This window comes from Papilio polytes, unplaced genomic scaffold, assembly GCF_000836215.1.
Source record: "Papilio polytes unplaced genomic scaffold, Ppol_1.0 DF824180.1, whole genome shotgun sequence".
Classification (NCBI taxonomy): Eukaryota; Metazoa; Arthropoda; class Insecta; order Lepidoptera; family Papilionidae; genus Papilio; species Papilio polytes.
This window is the reverse complement of record NW_013525024.1, coordinates 2,834,333-2,841,415: the sequence shown is the minus strand read 5'-3', so window position 1 is coordinate 2,841,415 and position 7,083 is coordinate 2,834,333. Positions and strand designations below refer to the sequence as shown.

General features: G+C 34.3%; 1 non-coding gene across 1 annotated transcript; it reads left to right on the top strand.

Moving 5' to 3' along the window:
• Positions 1-542: 542 nt before the first annotated feature.
• On the top strand, positions 543-615 carry Trnar-ucg. Its single transcript has one exon. It is a non-coding gene; the product is annotated as a tRNA-Arg (tRNA).
• The last annotated feature ends 6,468 nt before the right edge of the window (positions 616-7,083 follow it).

The following is a 7,083-nucleotide window of genomic DNA, read 5'->3' as shown; positions in this document are numbered from 1 at the left end:
CAAGTGAGTTTTTAGTAATTTTTTTCATCATCGTTTTCAATACATTTGAGTTGTTACAGAGAACCGCGAGAGCGGCGAGACGCCGTCGTCTCATTAAAACTTTTACGGGAAAATTAAATAAGTCTTTGTAAGGAAATCCCCCGAGCACCGCGCCCGCTGTACACACACTTTAGTGTATTTTCCTTCATTAAAACTAGCTTAAAAGGAATTTCATTACTAATGTGGTTTTGATACGTTAATATGACACGTAAAGGAAAATAAGAATATGTGTTCATTTATCTCGTACTAGCTTCCGCGCGCGACTCCGTCCGCGTGGTATTAATAAAAACAAAAGAAAGTAGACTATGCGTTCTTGCAGACTATCCTCTATACCCATGCCAAATTTCATCCAGATCCGTTCAGCCGTTTAGGCTACAAACTCTAACAAACATCCATCCATCCATCCTCTAAAGTTTCACATTTATAATATAAGTATGATTATACCATCGCCAAATTTAGTTTAATTCTTAAATAGATATGCAATTCTGTACCACTAGTGAACAGACCGTGTGGCCTAATGGATAAGGCGTCGGACTTCGGATCCGAAGATTGCAGGTTCGAGTCCTGTCACGGTCGATTCCTGTTTTTGATAAACTTTACCGTAACATTTTTTTCATACAACACGATAATCCTTAACTTTGCTAAACCATTCGACCTAAACAAACATAATATTATTCGACTATACTTTTTATAGTAATGTTAATATGAGATTTCGTTGATTGAATAATTAATGTACTTTAGAACATTTTGATAAGATGAAATAATATTCATCACTTTACCGTATAATGGTATAGAAGACCCAAACAAGTTCCACAAGCAACTCATTAAAACTTTCACGAAAGAATTAAACTTAAAAACCCTTTCCTTGCCTATGAAAAATAAATTGAAAATTTCTTTCACTAAAAGATTACCGAAGATAGCAGTGAAATAAATTACTATACTAGCTGTCGCCCGCGATTCCGTCTGCGTGGTATTAAAAAAAGTAAACAGCTCATGTATACTTTCGTTTTTTTAATTCCACGAAGAACCAGTCACGGGCGAAACTTATATAAAATAATACAATAAGCCTTACATGGCATGTCCTAAGAGCTCGCGTTGTCTTGAATTTTAAAATCCGACAAAGTACGCTTTTCGGCTTAGTCACTTTTAAAACCTAACCTTATTTGCAATATAAAACCATTTTACTTCATCCCATATATGTTGCGAAGACAAAACCGTTACAAATTATTTGACACTAGCTTTCGCCCGGAACTTCGTCCGCGTGGAATTAAAAAAAAATTAGAAGCCTATGTGTTCTTCCAGACTATTCTCTACAGATATACCAAATTTTATCGAGATCTGTTCAGCCGTTTAGGCTACAAACTCTAACAAACAACCATCCATCCATTTAAACTTTCGCATTTATTATATTAGTAAGAAGTAAGATTATTTGACAACTAGATTTAGTTAGGCACAAAATAAAGCATTCGAGGAAAATCCTAGTCCATCTAGTTTTTTCCTCCTTACTTTAGTGCCAAAGGATGTAAAATCTACCTTTGTTACATTACGTTAAATACCTATTTATTATATATGATGTCATAAGTAATTCTCAGCTTACTGCTTAATAACTGCTTTAGAAAATTTCCATTCCCAGATAATGCAACTTTGGTAATCTCACTTTCTATATATGAATGGATGTATGGATATTTGTTACTCGAGAACGGCTTAACGAAACACTGAAAACTGGCATAGTTAGAATATAGTCTGAAAAAACACATGGGCTACTAATTAAGTTTTTCCTTTAATTTCCCGCGGACGGAATCGCGAGGCGACAGCTAACCCTTAACAAATAGCATTGACTCGTAAAAACGACATAAAACGACTACAATCTGCCCTAGAGTCTAACTGGTAACTCATTAAAACTTTTACGAAAGAATCAAAAACTAAATGAACAATTCCTTTATACTGTAACAACAAGTGTTTTATAACTTTTAAAACTTTTAGTTTGAAGATTAAATTACCATTAAAATTGTCAAAAAATATCGATAAAACTTTACATAATAAGAAAAATCAGTTAACAATCTCTTTTTCTTCTTCGTATCTTCATTGCTGAAGGTGGTGCTTGCCCTGGTAAGCCTTTACCGTTTTATCTACCAGCTGCCTCCACGCTGCCCCGTCTTCGGGCAGTCTGGATGTTGAGTCCCAGTATAGACTGCACCTAGGCCTAATTTTAGTCCCTTTCCCTTTCCACCCTTTTCTTAAGTGGAAAGGATGGGAAGGAAAAGTGGATTTGACGGCGGAGAAGACGCATATGAAGGGGAAATGTCCTCTTTATGTACGTCTCCTCCTCCGTCAATTAAGGGTAGGCAACGCATCTGCAATTGCGGATGTTTATGGGCAGCGGTTGCTTTCCTTCCATTTCGGTGGATTCAGGTGGCCGCTTGATCGTTTGCCACCTTATGTTAAAAAAAAAGCTGATCGGTCCTTCGGGTAGGTGAACGCCCCCGTGACCTTTTGTCCTCGATCTTTCTAACCACTACAGTTAATAGTATTCAAGAAAAAAATCGTAGTTTTTAACTTCGACTTTAACGGTACATTCTCCCTTATGTTTTTTTCTAAATGTAAAACGCAATAGCCCTCAATTTCACTTGATACTATAAGCGTAATTTATTTAAAGTAATACAGGAAGAAAAAAGATAAATTTAATTATGGTTGACCCTTCCGGAGGAGTTTAAATTGTTTCGTTGATTCCTGATTAAGCCGCGTACCTTTCGAGAATTTATCCTGATGTTTTATAACTTGAAGCCACATTGCGGTATGATAAAAATTTACTCACTTACTTAAATGTCTACTCAAATCAATATAGTAAGTAGTATAACCAATTAGTTTATTGGATTTGAAGCCCCATCTTTACACAGTACTCTCTAAAAGTATTGGCACTAAAATAATAAAGATAATGAAAACAGGAGTAAATGCGCTATAAATAATTATCATTTGTTTCTAGGATAAGTGTTCTTTTAATAAATACACTGTACAAGTAGGCTACATCTCTCGATGTATACATGTGGTATATTTTTGAAAGGAATACCGTTCCTTTTCGGGGTCGTAAGCTCTTGCTTTTTCGCCCATCATTTTACGTCATATGATCTACAAAATATGACAGCAACGCTTTGAATGGATGATTCTAGAGATGCATTTGTAAAATTAGCTCTGCTCTTACCGCTAGATGGCGTTGGGCAAACGTTAAATCGACCGTTTATTCTTCACTACGCAAATTGGATATGAGATTAAATTTTAAAATATAATTTCGATGTCGACCGCACGATTTTAATAAAAATTCTCTGGAACGGTCTCTAAAATATACCTTTACTGGAAGCAAGTTTTTCTTTTGTAAGCTATTTCAATATAGTTTTCATGACAGTATAATCATTTTTAATAGAATTGTCTATGATAGTTCGTAACTGTATAAATCGTTCCATTGGTCACCTGGAGGTTTTCGCATAATATTTTACCTTGTTTTTTCGCTTAGTCGTTGGCAGTATTTTAAAATTAATTAGCTATGGGCTTTCAAAGAAAGAGCGTACACTTCCCTTAAATGCTGGTAACATATCTGCGGTTTCCTAATGTTGCAGATGTCCATAGGCGTCAGATCAAATAACATTAGACGATTCGCTGCTCGTTTAACTCCTTTTCTATTAAGTTTTCTAGTTTAATGTACCAGTTTATACAGGAAATCTAATTTACGAAGGCTATACAAAGAATACGGCAGTAGCAGTTGCGGACGATACTATGTAGAGAGGCGTCATGTTTAAACATTGCCGATTGCTTAATTCAATTCCCTCTTGTATACTGGTTTAGGAATTACTCTAGATTTAAAATTCACTTATGGTTTGCTTTTTTAATTTTCCTGTACACTATTGTGTTTTATCATCTTTTTAACACAGTTATTCATTTATTTTGGCATTTAAAAATCACTCGACAAACGAAAAAAACAATTCGCTAGCTAGCCAATTAAAAATTATATTTTTAGAAACTTGACAGACTTTTCTGTATCATAAAATGATGAACAAGTTAAAATTTTCGCTATAAAATGTAAAAACATCTGCAGAACTCAATTCCTTTTTCTATTTCATATTTCACAATCTTTATTTGAATCAGCTGAAAACCGACCGCCGATTTCCCGGCAGCTGGCAATTTTGTGAGTTAATTCAAGGCTTTGTCTGAAATACGGGGGAGTGCAAAATAAATTGTGTGAAACTTATACGTCTAAATTAAAAAGGGATCTGTTAAAGAAATTGTGGATTTTGTTATTTGAGCTTAAACCATTAGATAAAATAGATTTCGGACGAGAGTAGACTCAAGAAGGAATATTGAAACGACATATTTAGACAGCGTCTTAAATGATAAGCTTTCGCTCAAACACCTAATTACATTACAATTTTGTTGTCTGCTAGATTGTAAGCGACTCTTATGAAACAAATTATTTAAGATACGTTTCAGTATTCGACCGTCTGAGTTGATTATGGACAAATAGTCATGCAATCTTTTACTAAATCTAAACTAAGGGAATTGTCTAGTATTAAACGACTCTAATGAGACTGTTAATAATTTTCGTATAAGAAGCTCTTTGCGAAATAATTTCTAATAACTGTTACAATCGTATATTAGTAACAGTATTTGATTTAAAAATGTATCGTCTACTAAATAGACGTTCTTAAAAGTAACTAAAAATCAAAAAATAGATTAACAGAAGCCGAAGTCTGATTCACCTTCTTTAAAACAAACAAACATGAAGTTTTTGTATATTATAAGGTGGCAAACGAACAATCGGCCACTTGAAACCGCCTAAATGGCGAAACGACCGCTGCTCATAGACATCCGCAATTGCAGATGCGTTGGCTACCCTTAATCGACAGTGGAGGAGACCCACATAAAGAGGATATTTCCTCTTCTTATGCGCCTCCTCTACCGTCAAATCCACTTTTCCTTACCATCCGTCCCTCTTAAGAAAAGGGTGGACAGAAAAAGGGACCAAAATTAGGCCTTCGGCTCATCAGACGAAACGCGATATTGCTTCCACTTCTCGCCTGCTTTCTGTGTGGTCGTCGTATTACACCGGGCGAGCCGACCAATTCGAGGATGTTAAAGCGGGCTCTACCACTGTCATTAATTAATTGTCAGGGTTCAAATAATACAAAAGTTCAAACTATAATGTAACATTATTTTGTGCTATATATTCCTATTTTTCTACAATTAGTAAAAGTTTGCAAAAGCAAGGCACAGTCAGAGCGAAATTTGAAAGAGAGAAAAAACAATGAAGCACGAAGTAGCGAACTGTAATTCATCATTGTCTAACCTAAATCAAAAAGGGCTAGGGAAAAATTTTTCATAGCAGATACGTAACAATAAATTTTTCCACAAAACTTTTATCATATCGTATAAAAGTATATTTTATTAAAAAAACATTAATGCTTTCTTTAATTCTTGCAAAAATATGTATTTTTTTATTTTGAATCTAATTGTTTTGAGCTTGAAAGCTGCATATATTCAAAGATGTATATCCTCTATATGGCTATAGAGGAGTACCACTACCACGCCAAATAAGTCAATATATAAATAAATAAAAAAGCTTTTTATTACATGCAATTTAAAGTTTACAAAAAAGGTTATTTAACATGATTGATTATTGTTAATTACAGATTAGATAGATACATTAGATCAGACAAAATAAGCCAATAGTCTCTGCCTATCCCTTTAAGTTAGGGCGTGAATTATGTTACTGTTAAATGGCGATACTACAAATAAAACATACTATACGATGGATTGTTAAAAAATAGCAATTTATGTGAAGTTATTTTACTAAAAAAAACGTTAATAAAAATTCGTTGAAAGTCCCGGAAGGCTCCCGCGGCCTGATCCGCAATCAGCGAAACAATTTTAACTCGCCCGGAAGGGTAGACCTTAATTATTTTTTATTTTTTCTTACAATATTACTCTTAATAAATTACACAGCTTTAGAATAACACTGCAATGTTATAAAAATGATGATGACATAAAATAAGCCGACCGTGTATAACTGATTTTACAGTTGAGTAAATAGGGTGTAGTTTTCACTGTCAAATTACATGCATTAAAATATTTACTATCGCTGTTATTTGATAGAAAATGTTGGAGATAACAATACAGTTAATTGAAGCTCAACCTGGCTGATGTTGGCATTATAATTTCAATACCGGCTGAATCTTCTACCGACTCGACTGTGCGATGCCAGTTCGTTTTTTAAATATTATCAGTACCTATGGGATTGGCATATCTTTTTAAAGATATGAATACCCCACCTTCTAATAAAGATTTAAAAAAACAATACAGTTATACGATTCAATTCATTCAATAAGATATTATTAAAAAAACAACAGTAAACACGACTCTGTACCACTATCGGTCAACGACTGAAATGTAGTGAGTAAATCGACATGAGAAATTTTTTGTCTTCATTTAAATTTACTCCAAGTCTGCAGCACAGCTCCAATGGATCACATCATTACTAATTCCACGGGTCACAAATTCAATTATTTTATCCGACCAACGATAATTCGGTCTCGATTTCAGAATTCTTAATTTATCGTAAATTTATTTCAGACACGAGGAAGATGACGTCATTTTGGAAGAAGCATTTCTATCTGCTATTGTTAACGATTTTACTTTTGAAATTCGCCTGTGTTTAGGAACAAATTATCATGATCCACTTGCCCTTATCCCTTATGGAGGGTCGGCACAGTATGTGCTGCTCTTCCATACATCTCTATCACACGTCATATCTGAATCCACTCCTTTCTTAAGCATATCCTCTTTCACACAATCCATTCATACTTTTTTCGGTCTTCCTCTTCCTTTGTAGCCATCCACATTCAATCTTAACACTATCTGGTTTATGTCCCCATCGTTTCGTCGCATAACATGTCCAAATTTAGGAACAATTTATACAATAATAATAATAAAAATTAAAATGTAAGTACATCCAGTTACGACAATGTTTTCATATGTATTCCTATATGAAAATTTTAA